This window comes from Bombus impatiens, unplaced genomic scaffold (genome assembly GCF_000188095.3).
Source record: "Bombus impatiens unplaced genomic scaffold, BIMP_2.2 scf_0815, whole genome shotgun sequence".
Classification (NCBI taxonomy): domain Eukaryota; kingdom Metazoa; phylum Arthropoda; class Insecta; order Hymenoptera; family Apidae; genus Bombus; species Bombus impatiens.
In genome coordinates, this window is record NT_177234.1 from 465805 (window position 1) to 489976 (window position 24172).

General features: G+C 32.9%; 1 protein-coding gene across 6 annotated transcripts in view; it reads right to left on the reverse strand.

Moving 5' to 3' along the window:
• Positions 1 to 18929, reverse strand: part of LOC100740471 — a 157160-nt gene extending 138231 nt beyond the window's left edge. For 2 of the 6 annotated variants that reach the window (XM_003492669.3, XM_033323147.1), the window contains exon 1: positions 18815 to 18929. The gene's annotated coding sequence lies outside the window, so the exon portion shown is untranslated. Of the gene's footprint in view, positions 1 to 18721 lie in introns of all 6 variants that reach the window. The other 4 variants (XM_012390559.3, XM_033323148.1, XM_012390561.3 and 1 more) reach the window with 3 other exon arrangements.
• Between the last annotated feature and the right edge of the window lie 5243 nt (positions 18930 to 24172).

Below are 24172 nucleotides of genomic sequence, written 5' to 3' on the forward strand. Positions count from 1 at the left end.
CAGCCACGGAGTCATGCGGAAAATTTTCGCGAGGAAGCCGTCAAAGCGTCCCAGCCAATTCGATACAGCGATTAGAACGCAAATTCATTTCCGTGGCGCGTTATCGAAAACCGATATTTCCTTCTCTTTATGCGGCGACGCTGTGGATTCTTTGCCGATGCGATCTACTCTAAGCCAACGACGTCTCTCCACTACGTTACGTGAAATTTATAGACAACATCTATTTCCATAGAATTTCTTCGTTCCATTTTCGTACAGAGAAGAGCAATTATTTGTAGTACGATGTTGTTCCAATTTTAATCAAGTTTCAGTACGAAAATGAGAGAAAGATTTTAACACATGTGATGCTACCAAAGTAGGGGAAACTGATACAGAAACTGTACAGCGGAGTAAAATTATGTACATTACGCTTATCTCCAACCAATTAAAGAAAATCGTTCGTCATTTGGCAATCACTTCAGAAGAATATTATAAAACGTGTACACTACAGTGAATTATTATGTTCGACGATTTTCAAAATTATAATGTATTGTAATGTTTTGATGATTAGCAGATAAATTATCGTATCGATACTGTTACAAAAAATATAAAGAAATAATTTACAAGATGCTTGCTATGCGAAGGTAAAAGGATTCTAATATCTTCAGTAAACTCGCAACTTATCAAAAATCTGAAATATCTCACGAAATATTGATCCTTTCAATAATGTAATATTCAAACACTATTTTACGCAGAATACTTGGAAGAATCAATCGATGTACAAAAGATATGCAATTTCGCGTTTAAGAGAAGAGGTATTTTTAATTTGCAGATACACATCGTTGTAATTATGAAATTAGCGGTGAGATCATTCAATTTTTTTCCATTCGATTTTTAATCAAACTCAATTGCAAATTATATTTATTGATTTATACTTATTTGATATTTTATTCTTCAAAACTTGTTCAGAAATAATGCAAAATAATGATAGAAAGTGTTGCGAGTGTGAAGTAATTATATAGGAAGCATTAGTGCTACAGGCTATTAATCCTAATTTTCAGAAGACATTAATCGTAAATAAAGGCAAACACCCTTTTCTCGCGTGCACCACTTCATTGCAGATCGAAACAATTCCCTTGTTAACCTGTATCTGATTTGCGTGCATTTCCATATAAGTGCATAGTTTTGTTTCGTTGAATTGGAATCAGTTGGAGAAGAACACTGGTGTGAATATGCATTACTTCTAATAATATAAATTTATAGAATGTCCTGTTACCAAATTTTACTCGTGTATTTATAATTTTATTTAGAGGTTTCCATAAATCACAGATAATTAAAATGTAGGATAAATGAAGAATTTTAGATAGATGATCATAAATAACAATGTATACTGCATCGAAGACTAATTAATAGAAATTTAGATTAAATCGATTTGATTTTTTTTCTTTCAAAAAAAAAAAAAAATAAAAAAACAACGCTCGACAGAAATTTTCGGGCAACCTGATACGTTAATATCTGATCCAATGCATTTAATGTGAAAGTTTCGATAAAACTCTGAAATCGAAGCTCAGAAGTTAATTAGAAAAGTAATCTACCCTGTTTCGATAATTATTCAGCGAAAGTTTTATCAGTAATGCAATATATAATACATGTAACTCGAAGCGTGTTACACGAAAGTATATTCAAAAATACATTCTGACCAGCCAAGTTGCAAATATGGGACATCTATCAGATTACATCCTTTAATTTCCTGTTGTGTACATTGTGTTTCGCTCAGTTAGGCATTAGCTTGGCGCGCAAATATTTGTGTTACAAATTTAAATAGTAATTAATCGGAGTGGCTTTTATTTGAAGAAAAATAAAACTGGCTGAAATTTATTCAAAATATAAATTTAAACGTACAGATAAAATCGATTCATTGACTTGATTTCAAATAAACTTCATATAAAAATTCTTAGATTTCGTCATAAAAAAAATGTCAAAAAATGACTAAAATGATAGCAAATCGCTTACTCGTTTAATTTCGTTTATTACTTATGCGTAGTTCATTTGTTTCGTAATTTAACTTCATTGTTGAAAACTAGTATCAAACAAGAGAACACACTCTTTCCCACTAAAAAAAATTAAAGATAAATTAAATAAACGCTGAAAGAAACAAATATCAAACAGTTCACAGTTGCTGTCCTGTGTAAAATTAATCTCAAAAGGTCGTAATCATAAAGAACATAGACGCAAAACACACAAAATGGACAATTTCATTTGGGAAATTTGCAACAACGCGTATATCTTCCGTTATCTCTTCGCAATAGATTGTTACAAAAATAATTTCACAGAAATCAGACTCGTTATATCAACTTCACAGAGGAAACATTTCTCGTTAACTTCTTTGGTATCATAAAATCCGGAGAAATGGCAATGTCATGAAATTTCATCGTAAATATCAAAGGACCGGAGTGAAAAAGCTACAAAGAACGGACGAATTCAGCGAAAATTCATTACTCGGGGCCATAATCTTGTACAGAAGCGTAAGTCTTCCGATATCGGAGTAGAAGTTCCAGTGAATCCTGGTCTTTGTCGAGAAAGAGTGCTCTCGCGTGTTCGTTGATTGGCGTATCGGTAAAAAATCGGTTCCAATCGCCTTTTTCCGTTTCATCGATGAGATTTCCTCTTTCACAGGAAGCTCGTGCACGATCGAACAACGTCCGCGATCTCGATGGTCCTCGGGGATATTATTAGCAGATTTTATTAGCCACCGATGGCAACAAACTGCTGATTGCCTTTACTGACGACGATCCATTCACGTACAAGGCGGTTTTGGTCCTGATAATTTAACAAAGAAATTTTTCCAACAAAAGCTCATTGGTATCAAACGAAGAATTTACCGATATAAAAGAGAATTGATATTAAAAATTTGTATTATCTTCTCGTAGAAGGCGGATATCATTTTGTATCTTTTAAATAGCACATTATATTTTCCTTGTCATATTCTGAATAATGCGCTATTTAAAAAACATATAGAACGACTCTTGTTTCTTATGAAAAAATAATACTTCGCAAAATTAATTCGTTTTTACGTCGGCAAATTTTTCATTTGACAGGATATTTTCAATGGGCTCGTTGGGAAAATCTTTTATTCAAACCGCCTCGTATAATATTGTGCTCCACGATAAATTTCCAGGACGAAATTAATATCGCAATCGTGGAATCGTAAAATTGACGAATTTAATTATTTGTAGCAGTTATTTGCAGAAATGAACATTTTTATTCGTAGAATTATTTGGAAAGCTAATTATTAAAAATGCAGATTATACGGAGAATGGAGATTTTAGAGACGAATAATTTTTACAAGTCGAAAGTCATCCAGGTGAATAAATTACGTGCCGAGTTGGCAATTCGAATTTTATTCATGAAAAAATTTTGCTACGATGCGCAGATCTGAATTCGTTATAGCAACGTGTAACGTTTGGATAATTCTAATCTAAATGTAATCTTTAATCATACGCCGTATGAATTTGAATAATTAAATTCTACTTTAAATAATTACAAATATAATATTCCTTCCAATGTCATAATAAATGTAAATCGCGTGTCCAATTACAATGCAATTTATCCCGTACCTTTAATCAACGTCACAGATAATCTTATAAGAGATATGTCTTATTCCATCCTTCTGACAAATCAGTGAAAATACTCGTTTCTTCGGTGGATCATTTTACCATCACATCCATAACCTTACGTACCGAGTGCTCGAGCAAAGAACCCCGTGGACATGTTTTCTCTCTCTCAACAGGTGGTAGTCGATTGGAAAGAAACAGAAACAACGTCAGGATTCCCCGGAGATTGAGACAGTAACTATGGCTTATCGATAGTGCGACGATATATCAACCGATGATAAGTTTGATCACGATGGACGAATCAGATATAGGAATTATATACTTTTAACGTTTATCTTCGAAACTTTATCTTCATTAATGGAAAAGAAAAGAGAGGACAATTAGGAGAAAACTCCATTTTGACGAAGAAAGGGAAAAACAGTGAAATTCTTTCTGATTTCAAATTTTTCAAATTGTTAAGGCGTTGCCAAGCGTTAATTTTAAACCGCGCTTCGTCACGCGGACGCGATTTCTCTATTTCTGAGTTTTAGATTTTTATACGCATTCTTACTATATTTCGTTTTAGATTTATTCGTAGGCAGAAGAACTGATTTTCTAGGATTAACGAAGAATCCGTAGTTTCTCCTGCACCTCAAAAGCAACTGGCGCATTATGAGCTCGTGAAGACTCGGGCTTTAGCTAATGCGAGAAAACGATGGGTATTGTTTTGGATTTTCCCTAACTTGGATGACGTGTACGTCGCTCCGATACCTCGAAGTAGAGGTATCAATGTTCAAGAGATCAATTAATTCGTTGTTGTTCATCGGCAACCAGAAATAGGGTTTTGTGTATCTTGCGCATCAATTAGTGCCAACGAAATGTTACAATGTTTCGTATAACGCGCATGATACAAATATTCATAAAAGGTATCTACGAGTCTACGAATATTTTCGTGAATCTATTTGTGCGTGACATATAATCGATCGCGCGTTTACGATAAAAGAAAAAGAAGTTCGAGGATGAAATTTTCACTTGGCGCACTCCGTGTCGAAATCTATTTACAAACAGTTAAAACCACCTTACGTCCACCTACGTCAGGAAAGGACAATCTCAGAGATAAATGTATCTCCGGGCTGTTTAAACAGAAGCTGTTTCCGTTTCTCCTGAAGAAAACAACGGTGAGATGCAAGTAGTTTAATCAATAAATACGGAGGTGGAATGAAGTGGAACAGTTTGAAACGCAGGGAACGAGCCCTGAGGATGTGATTACACATCCAGCCAGACGTGTCGTTGCTACGCGTGATAAGCCCGATGAATAAACGTCTGATCTTAATTATAACGAGCTGGAAATTTCGGCGGCCGATAACGTTCGTCGCATCGCAGCGGCTAATCAGAAATTCAAAGATTGAATCACCTCCGAAACCGGATAACGAAAACGCTGACGAAGCTCATTATATACCTAGTGATACCGTTAGAGAATCGCGAAACGGATTTGCATCGTGACCGCTGCGCTGCATCGTTATCTTTACATCTACGATCGTAGAATATCGCGTTCATAACTGAGATGGATTTGATCTATGGTTAAGTTAGATTAGGTTCAGCTTACGTTCAATCCAAATTGGAAATAACGAAATGAAACATCGTTTGTAAATATTTACGTTGAATTATTTGCCTTGCGTTAGTTTTCGTGGAAGTTGGAGGGGAGAGATGGTAATGGATTTTGTTTACAGAAATAGTAAATAAGTAAGTATGGTAGTAGAAATGGAGAATTAATAGGTCGTGGAGAGGATATGCTAATTGACGTTTTACGTGAAATAATTGCGTTGAGATGTCTACGGAGTATTAGAGGTGCGAGTATTAGCAAGTAACATGTCATTTGAATAAGCATACATTTTAGTGACGTAGAAATAAGAATCGAAGCATCGTTGATACATCTTTAAATTCTCATTCTAACACTAATTAATTTAATAAACGAATATAGTAAGAATGATTTGTTGCAAAGTTTTCAAAAAAAAAAAAGATAATAATTCGTAAAAATCCACGATTATAAAAAACGTGCAGAATAAAAAAATAAATCCTTAAAATTTGAAATATTCTATACATGAATTGTTTCCTCTCAATCGCAGAAGAAGCGAAGAACTGAAAGCTGGATGAAGATAGCACTCTTTTCTTGAAAGGTGGAAGAACAAAAATTTTGGTTGAACAAATGTGATCAAATCGTGGACAAACGAGTGGCATTTTTTTTTTTTGTAAAAATTCGCATTGGGGGTGCCATTTTCACCCGGCTAGAATCGAAACGTGTGAAAGATATGAGGCTACATAAAAATAGTAACACATAATCGATGGCTTGTGCCCATAAATATGGTTCTCGTGTAAAACGGTGTTTTCTTAACTTGCAGCAAAGTTTCCCCCGAACTTAAACTCTTCTACGCAATTTTCCTGAATTTTATAGGGCATACCTTACCAAGTTAAGTGCCCTTAATGGATGCAATAGTAAGCACTTTACAATCCAACAATTTTGTAGCACATAACGTTTCCGTTTACGACTTCTCCATCCAGTAAAAAGAAAATTGAATTGCTCGTGCTACAATTAATTTTCAAATTGAAGAACAACAGTAGAACGCACGTCAAACAGCGTGTAAAAATTTAATCGAATAGTAATTAGTACGAAACGATCGAGACAAAGTAATTTCGATGTTAGTTGGCGTGCAATTAAGTAGGTTGCTTAAAAATTTAATTAAACGAGACACTTCGACTAACTATAAATTAAACACGCTGCCTCATTCACTTTGTTAAAGCCAAGCCTGGATAATTACACAAAATCCTTCCCTTTCGCACGACTTTCGTTGCAATTAACCCAGATGAAACAAATCTTGGTTGTGAAGTACAAGTATTTTTCTCATACAGTTTTTAATCGCCTTCGTGCGTGGAATACACCGAACGCTGAAGAAATAAAAGTGGAAAAATCCAAAGGTGGATTTGTAGTAATCAAAAACTGAACAAAGGCTAACCCTTAACTATATAGCATTTATCGCTGAAGCAAGACTGGAGTTTCGTTTTATTAACAATCTAACGAGAAATTCCAGTGAGCAAAGAAATCATAGAGGTGTAAATCAAGACTTAAATGATTTATGATTCATGTTACGTTTTTATGGTTTAGGAAGTATTATAAATTTTGTGTAACAATTAATTGAGAATATCGTTTCATGGAAAATAACATTGGACGATTTTAACAATTTTAAAAAATTCAACTCTGTATATTTTATAAGAAATATGAAAAAGTCTCAAGAAAAACTCATCACAGAATATGAATACCAAAAGTGTAGAAAAGATGTAATTTACATTCAAGACCTAGAAAGAGTTTAATTTTCACAAAGCTCGTGTGCAAATGTTGAATTACACAATGCATGTGCAAGATTAAAATGTATGGCATTTCCTCTTTGATTAGAACTAACAAATATGTAGAAGAATAGAAGCAATATGAAAACCTATTTTCAGGATATTCATTCTTTTCATAAGTTCGAAGTTAAATAGCCTATTACGAAAGTTTCTTTCATTCCAAGAGAATTTTTACTATATCCATGAGAAGTAACATAAGAGAAACTGAATTTCAAATTGTATCGCATTTTCCTGGAATTTTAATAAGAATTTATCTACTGTGAAAATATTTCTGTAACTTAATAAGCTTAAATTAATTAGTTACAATGTATATTTCATTGAACATACTGCAGTTGAAAACAAATAAAATAAACGTGCTGCTATATACATTATTCAAGTTCCAATTGTAAAGTTCCGGCCAATGGAAAGTATGAAATTGATAGAATTTAATATACCACGAATTTCACGAAATCTTTAATCGTTATTAAATATTCACTGATAGAATATTAATCGTATAAGAAAACACAACATTCCTATTGCTTTATATTACGTGAAACGCGCATCTGTGAAAATTCATATTCATGTACAGAATATGAGATTTACAAAATTTGTAAACCTTTCATACAAAATTCAAAACTGAATCTACACATTCTAACAAAATGTCGCGTTTATATTGAAAGAGAAAAAGAGAAAAAGAGGAAAGTTCGGGAAAAAAGTTCCTACCTTTCAAAAGTGGAGACCGTTTCAAAACTGTATCGTGTTGTTAGTTTCGAATTTAATCGATCGAGTGATATCGCGTTTCCCAACCGCGGTATCAACGTTCTTGCCGGTAAAAGCATCTCGTGTTCTCTCTAACTAATTGAATCTGCCGCGTTTTCCTCGATAAAACACGCGTCTGTCCCATCTCACGAATCATCGCCACGTGTACGCTCCCGAATTCTCAAATTTCGACAATGAACAAAAGAGAAAAAAAAAATTGGAAAGTTTCGAACACGAAATAGAGGTAAACTGAAAGTGGAACGAAGATTTATCGTAACTTCTTACGTCTATCGTACTGCAGATACAATTGCAAAATAAAACGCAACGCAGATTGCTTCAAACTATACTTGAGAATGTGTGAAAAGAATTTATATGGTTTAAAAATTTACAATTTATGTTTTTAAATCTTACAAATATACATATAAGGTTTTTATACTTATTTTTGCACATAATTTTGTATACGTAATTTTTTTGAAATAACTGATTTGCTACATATATCAGTCGTTAATATAATATTAAAAACATTGTCCAAATGCATGAATTCGAGATGAAAAAAGAATTATGAAAATGCATGAAAAGATATATCTTATAAGTAAAATTTGTTCTCATTTTAATATCATCTTTTTGCAAACATTAGATAATAGAATATTAAGGGGACAAAAATAGGATGATGGACAGAATTATCACCTATATGCATATATTCTACGAATGAAACAGATGACCCTAAATTATCAGAGTTAATCGACGAACAGATCTAGATATCAATTAACTCCAATTAGTTGAATTAGCATCGAAGACTAATTAAGGACCACTGGAACAGGTTATTCCGCGTCGCGTTATTAATTAAATCATGTCACGTGGAACGAATGTTTTGCTACTAGAAAATGAAATTGCTTGATCGGTTCGCAATCAATTGAATTCGATAAATTGAATAAACAAATTGTCGTATATGTAGAAGCCTGGAATAGATTTGTTTGTGATATAATTATACTATTTTCCAATATAAACGAACGGTACTAGCGTAAAGAAAAATAACATTAGAATAAAATTGGAACGAAAAGAGTATGATATCGTAAAATTGGATTAATTACCTATAAAATCTAAGAATTATAGACAAACATAGTCCCTAAGATTTTTTTTTAAAAGGCAATCTTCTTTATAACAAAGAATCGAAAACATTAAATAGAAATTCAAATCACGATTTCAAAATACACTCACACGAATCGCCCAAGCTAATTAGCCTTAAAGATGTACCATACCATCAAACAGATGTGCAATACCATCAAACAGATTTATATTCAAAGGAGTTTCCAAGGTCGATCATTCGATCCAGCGATAATAATTAAATGCTTCATCTTGATGCAGATTAAAGCTTTCACGCTTCAACGTTTAGCACGAATTTCCATCGACTATGTAAATTCGTATCTTCGTACAAATTTCCTGCTCTTATTTGCTTTCATTGCTATCGTAAGCTAGATGAAAAAGAAGAAACAGAGTTAATAAATAATTTCTTCCAATGAGGTCATCCATGATTGAAATTGCTTTCAAGAGGAATTAAGAGAAAAATCGTTATATACCACGGGGGAGAGGAGCAAGAATTAAAATCTCATTCGATTTTTTAACGAAACAAAACTTCAATATCGTCTGGTAGAAGAGAAGTGCTTATTTAATTTTGTACCGATCACAATATGATAAAGTTATTGAGCAAGCAGATATCGAGAGGAGCGTCTGAAGAGGCAAGATTATGTTAACGTGAAGGAAGAATTATCTGTGCCTCGATCAAAAGGATCCATTCAGATGCTCGATGAATTCATCTTCGCAATTGTAACGCGTTTATTTTGTATTTGCAACTTCAAAAATAATACAACTCGTAAGGCAAAGTGTACAAATTACGTGGACCTTACGAATTCTCTTATTCCTAACCTATCAAAAAATAACATTGGATTTTTCGTATTTTAATGGCGAAAGATACTTACATCCATCGATTGGGTTGACAACTCAGTGATTGCGGATTTTGTCAATACCACCTAATGACAAAATCCGCAATCATTTAGTTACCAACCCAATATATGTTCAACAGCCGTAAACATTGGTATAAAAATTGCCACGATCATTTCCTACGAAGTCTACAGATTGAAAGAGAAAGCTGAGCAAAAAATAAAACGAATATTCCACATTAAAGCACTAAGTGGAAAAGCAAAGCAATAAAGGGATTAATAGCTAACAGTTGCGAAGTTACAACACGAGTCGGCCGGAAAGTGAAAAAGACGAGGTGTACAATCTGGCTGGTTATTCGATTTCAACATGGTTGCTCCTTTTTTCGATACTTTGACCATCGTTAATTAACGGTACCATGGGAGATCGTTAAGTGAATTACTGGCAGAAATGCGATTTAACGACGATAGTATCGGGTTCTCAACAGAAATTAACGATCGACCAATGAACGTGGGAGATGATTCTTAACGACGTGTCGACGATGAAATCGACTACGGGAAAGAATCTCGGACGAAGGAAATCTCATTTTGATCGCATTTCATCGCGTTTCTGCTTAATTTCTGGTCGCTTCAGCAGTTTTCAAACACGATGATGTAGCAATCGGCTGAAAACAGAAAGAATCCAATACTACGAGGATAGAAAATTTAGAGATCCAACACGAAAGGAACACAATGTAATAATTTTAGAAAAGAATTTTAAGGAAAATAATCTTACTTAGATCATTTGCTATTAAATTGTTATTGTTACCAAAGATTAAATTTGATGGTAAACAGCAAACATTATTAAACCTTTAATCTTATATGAGAGATTCAAGATAATGATATAAATCATTAAACCTTTAATTTGATATTGATAATTGAAAACCGATAAGGATAAAGATAAATTTTGATAAAAAAAATCTGTATGTTTCCAAATATTAAAATACGTCAGTATACATATTCAGGAGAATTTGGAAATTCGTATGGAGATTTTCGAAACAAATACAAACCTCGAATATCGTTTCCTTGTGAGAATTACGCTCATAGCACCGTTTTCCACTGAATTCCTCGATTAAAACGATCTTAAACGGTAGCACCATCCGATTTTTATTATTAAAGCGAGTAAGAGTATTTCTATGTGCATGTAGAATCGAACAAGGTGTAACCAGGTGGCGCGTTAATTAGAACGAGCTCTACTTTGAATCTCAAACGACGATGTGTATCATTAACGATATACCTTTTAATGCTTGCACGATTTGTTTCAATTGTTCGTTGAAGAAGCCAATTAACGACGAGTGTTACAACACCAGGCAACATCTCCTTTCTTTCTATCGAGAAATCGAAATTCAGGTAAAATTTTAATAATTTATATCGTTGGTAATACGTGAATCGTTGATAAAGAAATAATTATTTTCTTAATCTTTCATTCTAAATTCTTCGTTATTTTATTATACTATCAAAGAATTAAGAATCGTCTTGATTTTTTCCAGTGAAATAAGTGGAGCAGACAGAATCAAGCAATAATGGTCACAGTATCTTTAAATGACCGTGACCGTAGTAAATGCTTCGAAAAGTTCTTCCGATTCTTCTTAGAAAAACTGTCGCTAAAAACAGATGGTCTGATACCCAGAATTCGAAGAAACAGATTTTTATAAATATAATTAAAAGGGATAGAACCTAAGTAGAAATTTGTTTCGCCTGCTAAGTATTCTTCCAAGTGTTATACTTTGAATATTTTATATATTCTTGCATATTATGTAGATTCTATATATTTTTACGCGTTTAAATTTCTACTAAATACAGAAAAATCCGCAGCATAGTAATCGTTATATCATCAGGAAGAAGAAGAAACCTATTAATCTACTAATCACACTCCATGTCAAAATTACTCTAATTATACGGTAGATAAAGTCGTCGACGTGGATTCATACGACTCTCTTAGTTTTCATCTCGCAGAGTTGCTTTTATCGGGCCGGATTTAAAACAGATTTCGTTCGCGGAAAAGAGGCGAAAAGCGATCGATCGACGTACGGAAGAAGCCGCGGCAAAAGGAGATCTGGCAAATTACCATATGCATTCGAGGTCTCCAATCACAGGCTACGTGATTACTCCGGAAGGAAAAAGTTCCATTCCGTGGTTGCCCGCGAAATTGCTCGATCGGAATCCTCTCCACAATTTTTCCGACATGCACAATTTCAACGACTCAGACATATTCTAATTTTCACGAACGTATTCGTTTCAATAATCCTGTTCAGACGAGCCAAATCGCTTAAAGTCAACCTTATGTTCATAGTAAGCATTTGTATTTGATATTCTTCGCACGAATTTCTCTATTCCGATGCAATAATTCGTTTCTCTATTAGTAAATTATCAAGATTTAATAAGAAAAGTCTCGTTTAATGAGAACTGCCTCGTACAACTTTTCATCTCTTTCTCTATGCTAAATTCAAATATTGGCTACATTTTCCAATTTATGAAATAAATGTCGTTTCCTAACAACAAAACCTAGGCCTGTGATACGATAGAGTTGTAATAATGAAGTGACCTCAAATGAGACAGTGTATTACATTCGTGGTGCAAGTCAACTCAATTGAATTAAACAGCTATTCACTTCCAGACATTAAATTGAAGTAGGGAAATCGTGATAAGAAATCATATGCACGCATATCAGGAAACAATTATAATAGTATTTCAAAACACGATAAATCAAATTTGATGTGACGAAACAACATGTAATGAGATGAAGAAATTAAGAAAAATTGGTATCGACCAGTTCAGCTTCTGAAAGACTCGTGTAATCTTGTCACACGAATATGAATATGAAGCAAAAATTCCAAAATGTTCATCCTTTGTATCTTACTGATGTGTGTCACCGCTGTGACAGGGAATGTCTCACCAAAGAAACTAAGACAAGTATCTAGCAAATTATTCCTTGAATACTTGAATGAACAAGGAACCAACAGGTTTTCCTCCACCTTTCTTCTTCTCCGCCAACGCGTCGAACTTAAGGACTCGACCGATCGATCGAAAAACTTTGACCCAGTTACGTGTTTCACCCTCCGGAACAATGAGTGAAAAAGTCGGCCTGAACGTCGACCCTGCCACCGTCTACTAGGAATCCTGCATTGTTTAACACTGAGGAGGAACGAAACGAAGTCACAGAAACGAAAGCAACGACGAAACAGTGGCGAAATATGTTCAGAATCAAAGCGTGTTCTCGACCGCTTTTCAGCGAACAATAGACCTACTCGTGGAGCACGGGCACCTGTTTACGATACCTGCGTACGACGTAACTTTGCTCTCACAAGTTGAATATAGCTCGTCCCACCAGATAGAAAGCGCTGCACCCTATATTCGGAGTTTATGTGGGCTGGCCTGAGAGTAAGAGCAAAACTGGAGGCTATTAGTTTGATTTCTGACTACATTATAGAGGTGGAAAGAAATGGCGAAACGCGATAGAATCTGTGATGTGAGCATGAGATTCTTTTTATTTCGCCTATTTCTTATTCCTTTTTTATCCGCTTAATGCACATGTTTATGATATGTAGGAACATGAATTATTTCTAATTTAGTTGATTATTTTAGCCATTGATCTTTATATATTTTAGCTACGATATTTTACAAACTAAAATATCTATGTACCTTCTAAAAAATATATTATACTATACCTACTTGCATTGTTGATTGTCTTTTACTGTAAAGGAAATTTATTTTCATCGCTTCTAAATAAATCGAGGAGAAATTTACGTTTTAAGAAATTAATTCAAATAATTTTAATTGAAGACTATTAAATATCTGATGACATTATAAAGGTGGAAGAGGCTGCTGAAACCTATTGCTACTCGCTGTATTAATAAAATTTAGGATGTGATTCTACGATCTTTTTCTATTTAACCTACTTTCATTTTTTTTAATTGAAATAATTTTAATTGAAGGCTACATCAGTTCGATTTCCGTCGACGTTACGAAAATGGAAGAGGCTAGTGAAGCCTATTGACGATCAAATTTAGCGTGTAATTATACGATCTTATTATTTTATCTATGTTTATTTCCTCTCTATCTTCTTCCTTTCTAAAAACGAATTTAATTGAGATCTATTGCTTCTAACGTGAATTTTTTACTGAGAACTCTGTTATGTCTGATCGTCGACACAATCCTGAAATGTCCTGAATGAGAAATTCACTCCCTTGATTTCTCTTGAAAAGGATAGAATATATTGGTTATAACTTTGACGGGGCACGTTATTGTCACACATATACACACATAAAGTAGTATTTGTGCACAGTTGTTTGTTGTGGTTCACATTCATAAAAAAAGGGCAGGGGACGGTTAGTGCTGTCAGGACAACACACGATTCACGTGTACGCAACACCTTGGCAAAAAGTAGTTTCCAGGCACAGAAGTGTGTGTGGAAACACTTTCCGAGGCTCAATTCAAAAAATATTTGTATTTCATATCGCTAAAGAATAATTTCCAGTATTAATACAATTTCATATAACTCTGAGATAAGAATTTTCATATTAAAAAATTGGTAATTTATGATAAGATTGTAAGAAGTAACTTTTTATAGTATTAATTCTATGTAGTGACGATGTATTTCTTTTTTGAAGCTGATAATTTGTTTATGATTCTTGTGTATAATTTATTTTATTCCGGATTAATTCTAATTGGATAAATTTGAAATTGCAAAATTAAATTTTATACTTAATCAAAATTAATTTGGATAATATTAGTAAATAATACTTTTAGATTATAGTTAAATTAAAAAGCAATATTTTTGAGTGACATTTGCACTAAAAAGCAACATTTTTGGACGACAATATTTCATGAAACTGACTCGTTTATATCGTCATCTCTCTGAAATTTTTATTCCGAGTACTTGTTAATTCACTAGAAATACGATACAGCTATTTGATGACATTAAAATCAGCTTTTATTCGATCATTTAAATAAAAGTTGTAATGAAACTATACTTAGGTTAACTGAAAGGTTAGGGAAGTAGAAAGTTTTTCAACGCATGAATAGGCACGAAGTAGGAATGTACGAACAACATGGCAATTTCATTTGCTCAAACGCGATGCATGTATAAGCAAATGCTTTGCACCCTAAATTTTCTTTATCGATTTATTATTACGCTTCGACAATTTTCCTAGGACGTCCAAGTTCGATTATATTTAGTTTTATAATATTTTGAATTACCGTGCGGTCGAGATGTTTCAATAAAGAAAATTTTGAGGATGAAAGTTAAAATAAAATAAAGCAAAAATTAGAAAAATACTTCGATATAAGAAAAACAATTTAAAAAAATATAAACTTATTGAAAAACTTACATTTAAATAACATTCTTCTCAGATCCAATTATGTATTTTGAAACAAAAATTCTTGAATCACACTACACTTTCACATTTTTTATCATTGAACGATACCCGCTACAACTTCTCTAAGAGCGGAACCCTCTTGAAATATATCATTAGTAAAAGTCTATAAGTTACAAGTTACGAGTTATTAATATTAATAGAGTCTCCATTATATAAAATGAAGTAACGAAGTAAATCATTCATTCGACTATCCGGTTTGACGTAAATTTGCAAAATTATGAAAGAGAAATATAACCTTCGTCTTGTCACTTGCCAATTCACTAACATTGTTAGTTCGTAATCTATCGCGCAAGAGGGCTCAGCGATCACTTATTCTCCTCCAATATGACATCATAACTAGTCCTGTCGTGTCAAGTCCTGACCTGAAGTGCTCCAGCCATTATAAATATTATCATAATTTCGTTCTCAAATAACACGTGGCATTAAGTGTTTCAATAATCTTCTATTATATAATCTACGAATCCAAGTTTCAGTTTATTGAAATATTTTGCAAGTGTTTCAATAATATTCAATTAATTTAGAACCTATAGTTATAACCTATAAACTCAAATGTCTCTAAATTGTTTATTGAAATATCCCACAACCTCGTCGTACAAAACACGCATTTCACCGTACAAAATAATATTTAACGCAACAAAATCTCAACGCAAACACATAAAAACGACATGCTACATGTAAATAGTTACATACATATTAGGTATATCATGTTACTTCTCACAATCTTAATCAACACAAAAATAACACGAACGTGATCTTCACCTGTGTGGATTCTACGTTTCAAGCAATTTGAAACCTCGAACACAATTGTATACAAACAGTTCTTGAATCGAACCGCGAATGTCATGGTCGAGAAATCTCGTGGAAGACGAGGGCTGGGCACACGAAGCAGTGTTTGCATTTTGTATTGTGCAAAAGCAAACAAAGGATCAAACGGTGACACTGTCGTTTATAATCTCGTTCTGCTAACCGCGTTTCCTCGGATCGTTTAAAAACAGCTACGGGAATGGTTGGTAAAGCATCGTTTCCCGATATCGTCGAAAGAACTGTTCCATGTTGGAGGACCTTAATTTCGAATAATTGCGGAAATTCTCCTCCGTTCGCTGAAAAATTCGTTTTCGATTAAACGTGCCGCGTTCCGCGTTCCGCGTTTCGCACGCGCGAAAACTCTTTGAAAGCACTTCTCTCTGAAAACGTTCTCGGTATGGATTAATTTTGAAAAATTGTGAAAAAGTGGTGAAATACAGAAAAGTTAAATTGAAGAATTTTTCATATGGATGGATTCGGCTTGGCTGGCAAAGATTTTTTGAATTTACAAGTCTTCAGGTATGACGCACATATTTTTTATTTATTTTTGTATTTTTGTGTTTGTATGATATACGCTGTTATTAAAAATTTGGGATTATTTATCTTACAAGAGGCGAATTTAGATTGTCAAAGAGAAATTTTAATAATAAAGGGACCCAAATTTTTAGTAGAAAAATAGTGCATGTGTTTGAACTTTTAATATTTTAAATTGTCAAGTAATTAAGTTGCGATAATATTTAAGATTGACAATGAGAAACACATATAAGTTAAAAATGGATTTCGCGATGGAGACATTTACTCTCTCAATGTATTCCTCTCTTTTCTTTGATTAACAATTAATGTCAGTTAATTTGTTACAAAATTAATAGCAACAGCTTATAAAATGTATTGCATTCTATGTGATTACGTTCAGTTGTTTATATTATATTAAAAGTTCGATTAATTTTATTTCTCGTATAAATCTCAACAAATCATGGATCTTTTCTCGTTCCGGGAGATAATAAATGTATTACGATCGATATAAAGTTATAATCTCAGCTATCGGGTGCTTATAAAAAGAGAAAGTGCTTCCGTATCATTAGCCGGTTACTCGAAATGATTTAATAATAGCACGAAGGGAATCGATCAAAACGTGAACCTACAGAAGTTTCACTACGATGCTACTATGTAATGTATAAGAAAAATTACATCGTTTAAATCTCCAACGAAATATATATTTTTTTAGAGATAAAAATATCTTTTATCAAATTATATGGTTGATTTGCCAGAAGAGTAACGGTACTACGTAAAGTAAATTCTTCAAGAGATTAATTTAAAATAGAAAATAATTTTACAATCTAGTTAATATTCTTTGAAAAACTTTCTGTTTAGATACATTACAATAAAATATTGTTTATACATATCTCCTCCATATACTTTACGTCATTCTTGTTTAATATCTATAGCATTTTCTCGTATTATTGTCAGTCAGTATAGTTACTACATAATTGAATTGAAATAAATTATATTTTTATAATTTATCTAATTAAAGAAATACAGAAATTTTAAAAGGCGTTCGCTCTTTTATCAAACTGACGATATAGTGGAAATAAAGCTTCATCTATTCTTCAAAATAAAGAGGACATGCGGTTAAAATGCAATTTTTGGCTAGTTTCTCAAGATACATCCGAAAAATCTTAAATAAGATCCATTCGAGATCTTCAAAATTTTGCACGATGTAGGTTTTAGCAATATCAAGAAAAAAAGAAGACTAAGAATAGTCAAATAGCGAAGGAATTAATCCTGATTCCGTGGCCCATGGTTTATCCACGCGGTTTAACGTGATTTCACCCCCGTCGTTCCATGAGATCCTCCGCGAAAACATTCAGAAAAACGTACGACGAAGTGTGAAGAGCCGCGCCGCTGAATCAACTCTTAAACCGATCTACCACTCGGTGAATAATTCGATCCTTAATCGAGGAAATCGGACGATTAACTATTTTAAGAACGCTTCACATGCATCCTTCCAAGGATAAGAACTTTTGAAATTTATTCATCGTCAAATATTTGCTATGTCTGACGACTGGAATTTTCTTAAAGATTTCTCGAAAAATTCTCAAAGTCCTCTGATTATCTTTAGCAAAAATTGTGGTAATATGTAATATTAGTGATTTAAAAGAATTTGTAATAGTTATGAATTACAGAAATCTTACAATTGTTATTATGAATCAAGAGATTTGGAAATTTCTTTAAATAATTATCAAGAAATGTATAAGAAGTGGAAAGTATATTATCAGTAATTTAATAAAAAGTTCAAAGAATGTTTATCAATAATGTGCAATTTAATTTCGATTCAGAAAATTCTTTGTTATCTATGGTAATCTTTGCAAAAGTAATAACAAGAAGATCGCTGAGCCAAAAGAATTTAATTACGGATCAAAGAAATCTTGCACTTGTTATGACCGAAACAATCTTAAAGAATCCTTTGGTTACCAACAACTATATAATTTCACGTTATTATGTATATTCCAAAGAAGACTTATTTACAGTTCGAAAAACCTTGTAGTTGACAAGAATGTGCAATTTAAATATGGGTCAAAGAAATCTTACAATTGTTGTGACCCACGATATTTTAATGAACTCTTTAGTTATCGTGTATATAGATAAGTATACATATAATTCTACATTATTATACACCAAAGAAAATACATATCTAGTTCAAAGAATCTTCCACTTATCAATGATATATAAATTCACGTATTGTGTAATACATAACTTTACGTTTTATATAATCTGCAACTGTTATCTTACCCGTAATACGAAAGAAAAAAAAAGGTGGAGGAAAAAGACCGTGGATGAATCTGTTAATATCACGTACCCAGTGAATCCGGTTTAAGAGTGGACGAAGGACACGGCACAGAAAGACAGAGAGAGAATGTGTGATCAGCCAGGGTGAAGGAGATTTACTCACGATTATGTTGCACGTTTCGTTGATGCGGCAGGACTGTCGTCGAGGGTGGAAAAGCACGTCGGACCGGTCGCGAATGAGGCTCTCTCCTCTCCCGACGCGCATCGCGCAGACGTGCCTCTCCAACCCCCTCTGCATTTACGTGTACACACGATAAACGCGGCGAGTAGAAGGAAGATCGCTCAGCGGTTTTCTCGGGGCTGATATAGCGGAACAGAACAACCGAAGGAACGTCAAGGGATCGTATCGCGAATATACTTGATCAAACATACACGTGCAACTCCGCGAAATATTCTCGAGCGCAGAAAAAGCGCAAAAGACCTGCCGGCTTGAATACTCAATTTTCTTTTTTAACTCGTTTAGGGTTTAATATTATAACTCGACGGTGGATGGTTTTACTTTTTAAGTTTTTACTTATGAATACAACTAAATAAAGTGGAATTTAAGGAGAAAGTTGTTTCGTGAAAAGGATAGATCCTAGTTTGAGCGATGGTGGAGGATAGGTGAATCTTCTTTTTTTCTTTTTTTGCTGACTTACTAGAGTTGAATAGAAATTCATATTCTTGTAAATATAATTCAAAGGATATATTATATTATGTTATAAATTTTGCAAACGTGAAGTTATTTTAAATGCAGGATGAAAAGCAAAAAATGTCCCAGTTTACAAGTTTATTTTTCAAATGAAAATAATCATTCTGAACATTGGAGTGGAACTTGTGTTTTAATACAGAATGTAATAAAGATTATTTGTTGGAATTTACGTACAAACGAATACTTCAAATTTTCAAATAAAAATTTGCAAGATGATATTTCCAATGAAATCATCACTTTATACAGTTAGATATATAATATCATTACACATTATTGGGTACAGAATATATATAATATATAAATAGAATAGTTAAATCTAATAATTGAAATAGTAATATAACTTTAAAAGTATATATTGTAGAACATTAAAGAAAGTTAATTTTTTAAGAATCTTTTATAAAAGACTGTTTAATTTATATCGCTTAACTATTAGAAAAAGGATTAAGACAGTTTTTAAATCATAATATTCTTATTAAATATTACAATCTTATTAGGTAAAATAATGGCAATTTCATTCCAGGAAATAGTTCATTTCTAAAGTCAATTTCCACAGATATTTCAAGATTGATAATTCTTAAGGCTTGTTGTCACCCTTCTATTTAATTCTGAATAATTATGATATCCAATGAATTCCAAAAAGTTACTCGAAGCTAGAATTTGATAAATTCAGATACTATACCCAAAACAAGGTAACATGACATACTACATGTATAAGATGGCGTGTAACATCTTGCGCGGCAACGCGACGTAGAGAAATACGTGCGATGGAAGAACATTTCCGCAGATTTGCTGCTCAATGTTCAAGGGAATTATAGTGAAATTTGGGCGAGTGACCGTGAGGAATAGGAACGCAGGTTTTAAAGGGCGTTTCCGCTTTAAGAATCCTTTCGGGGAACTCCTAAAAAATATAAAGCAGAATTCGGGTTACTTCGTTGCGCGCGCGAAGAAAGCAACGTTTATTATCCGGTCAATTTTTATGGCAAACGGTTTATGCGTTGAAAGTACCGTACGTTTCCTATCTATAGTTTCCTAGCTACATTTTTCCCGAAATTTCTTTCGGGACAGCGTTAAAACAATTGAAAGATCGTAATAAGATTCGTGAAAAATATGCGTGTCTTTTGAGAATAAATCGTTTCCTACTGTACAATTATTTTTCTATGAGAATAAAATTGATAAATCTCTTTATGAGAATGAAGATTTCGGAAGAGTTTCAAAACAAAATATTGGAAGATCGTAGTAAGATTCGTGAGAGAGAAGCATATTTCTTGGGGATGTTTTTCTCTTTTGTTTCGCGCTTTGCTATACTTTCTGATAATTCGGTTGAAAAATGTTTCAACAATAAATAATTCTTTTTACTAAATATACATGGGGTTAAAAGATGTACTCAATAAAAGCTTGATTTGTAATAAAACCTTGATGAAACGTAACAATCTACTTCCTTTATTTCTGTAAACGAAGGGGAAAGTTATAGGAGTTCGAGAACTTTCATGTTGAATGTGTTGATTCGTAAAGGGAAGAAAAATCAATGAACCTGTCAATTATTCAGCCGGTTGCAATAAAAAGAAACATCGTGATCGTGGGATACTACTGGATGTTTTTACTCTTACTTCTTCTCCGAAATGACATCACTAAGTCTTCCCTTTTACGTGGGTACCCGATCCGATTTTACCGCTCTACTCAAGACTCCTAACACATTGGCTTTTCCCAAAATTTATTTTTTCACCTGACAAATAGATACAGTTTAATTTAGAAACAGGATAGAATATAGAAGAAGATCTGCATTTTTTAAATCAAGAATTTTCTTTAAAAATGTATATTGTTTATTTCATAAATATCATTGTATTTGCTATAACTTGAGAAAATTAATAGCACTCTATGAGCAAAGAAAATTAGTTAAAAGCCTGCTTGTTAATCACAATTTTTGTTAAAGATTAATTACTTTCTACACAAAAAGAATATTTTTATTCTAATTACACATAATTTACGTGTAATAATCGCATATATAGATATAATAATTATACATCTATTATACAATTATGTAAAATTACATATAAACGTTTATACGATAAAACTATAGAAAAAGGACTTTTACATTAATTTCGCTGATTTTTGTGTATGTTATAAGAAGGGTCCTGAGTAAAATGCATTTTGTCCGAGGCCTGTGATAATCAAAAGTTACGAGAGAAAGAAAATTAAATATGTTACGTTACATTTGGTCTAATATAAGTTGTTTTTCTTATACGATATTGACCTTATTCTAGACAATAATTCAGTGTTTACATTTATTATTTCCTACCTTTGTTTCTGCGTGTGGACTCTAATAATCTCAGTGTGATGTTGTTATTCGTTCTTAGTGTATCTTCAGATTTTCATTCTTTTGCACAATGAGTTCATACAAATTTTATTCTTCTTTATTTCGATTACTCTTACGCAACTTGAAAGCATGATTATAAAAATGTAAGACGTAACGCACAAATTTTACGCCTTCCTACATCATCGTCAGTCTATTATGACCTAATCTAACCGAACCTAATCCATTTTTAGGATGTAATAGAGCCACCAACGAATAAAGGCGAAAAACTTAACCGCGATGTCAATAATTTTATTATTTTGTATAGAAAAAATATCAAAGTCTGTGACGAGAATATATCCAAAGATCTACGAACTCAATAGTGAAGCCATTTTTCTATAGTTTTACATCTAAATACATCTAGATAATTATAACATCGTAACGTTATATATATTTTGTGGCAAAATTTCTCTGCTCCGAATACAGATCTTAATCTATTTTTCCTTTCTGATAATTAAATGAAGAATCCTCGAGAAACTGTTGGCCTGCTCAAGACAGAATCTCAATTTTCAATTTTTGGTTTTCGTGTCTTCTTTTAAACTGCAGATTCACTGAAATAACTTTTAAGAAAGTTACATGTAAAATGAAAATGTAATGCTGGATACAACGAAAAGCAAGAAAGAATTGAAGGGAATGTTCATAAAACTTAAGAACAGGGAGACAATAGACATTCTGGCGTGGATAATAGTACTATGCGTATCGATCAATGGGTTGGGAACGATGAAAGCTGCATATCATTAGATATTCGGTCGGCTTATTACCTATAAATTCCACCTATAACTTCCTTAATCGAAGAAACTTTCTACCCTTGTACGTGATGGAAATCCGTCAGAAAGATAAGATAAGAGTACAACTTCTAATGAAATGTTTATGGAAAATCTAAGTACATGCTTCTAGAATTTCCCTGAAACTATAATTCCTCGCGAAGATATCTGATTTACTTGTACGACAGAAATATATCGTATGTCTTTAATGATACGATTTTTTAATTTTTTTAATTTGATGACATAATCCCTTTATTTCATTTTGTTTCCGACGTACTTCAAGATGATTTATGATAAAATAGGAATTGTCAATCGGTATTAAATTATTTGAAAATACGAATTTTTTATCTTACTTAACATTATATTTAAATTACCTTTACAATACGGATTTCAGTTAACTATAAATTAACAATTGTTTTCTCAACAAAATACGCTTAAGTGCAAAAATGTTTACGTTTGTTTAAACATCGAAGTATCCAATGTTGGAAGATAATTTTATCCGAATTTTATTATTTACGTAATAATATATCTTCTCTGATTAAATACCTGAAATATTTAAAAACATGAAAACATCACCGATCTCATCGTTTCTCGCTCTCTTTTCTCTTTAGCTTTATTCTACTCAAAAGATACTTTCTCCAATAGAAATCTGAGTGTTTTCAACATGGTTACAGAACTAAAAAATTCGATTCAAAAATAAATAGTCCTGCGGAGGAAAGGAAGACTCTTTTTCGGGCTTTTATCTGTCCCTTTATATTTCCAAGGGTTGTACAACATGTCAAAGATGAAAAGAACAAGTCTCGAGTACTTCTTCATGCAAGTTTAATTTAACTGCAGCTACGGTATTCTTTATCCCGCGAACGTATTTTCGAAGGGTAGTATTTCGTTGAAGTATTCGGTTGAAATATCTTAAGAAACGTTGTCGTGCACGAAATTTCCTACTGTCTTTCTTGCTTCATCATATTTAATGTTAAAGGTAAAATATCTCGCAGCAACAATATCGCTTAGATATGTATTTCGTACGGTCTCAAACACGAATAAAATGAATTCCTTCTTCTACCCTCTGCGTCGCCACTGAAAAATCGCATATCGTCGAATAGCAAACGAATATGATACAAAGCATCAAAGATTCGCTGAAAAACTACGGCTACGTGTTCGACGCTTCAAAATTCGAGGATAAAAACAGAGTAACAAATGAAAGAATGGTGAAAGTTTTAACGAAGATAAGAAATTGAGGTTTAAAGGATTTGATGCGTACAGCCAGTGTTGTTAATATTAATCTCTTCTATATGTATAATATTCTATATATATAATCTAAATTATAACTTCTCTAGGGAATAACTATAATCTAACTGGAGAAATACTGGCACATATATCGGGATTGAGAGATATAGTAGCGAGAATTTAGTTAATCATGATTTCGACCTGCTGAAAGCATCATCAATTTAATTTCACAGTTAATTAACAAGAAATGGTAATTTCAAATTATATTCAGAGCACCGGTTTATGAAAATAGTAGTCGAAATAGTAGTCTAACTTTGTCGTTTAACAGCAGAGAGAAGTTTATTCGTCGTTAAATACCGAATCTCTCGATGATAGCGATTATTCTAGTTAGGAATCGCATAACTTTTTATACGTATTTTTCTTCCTGTTAGG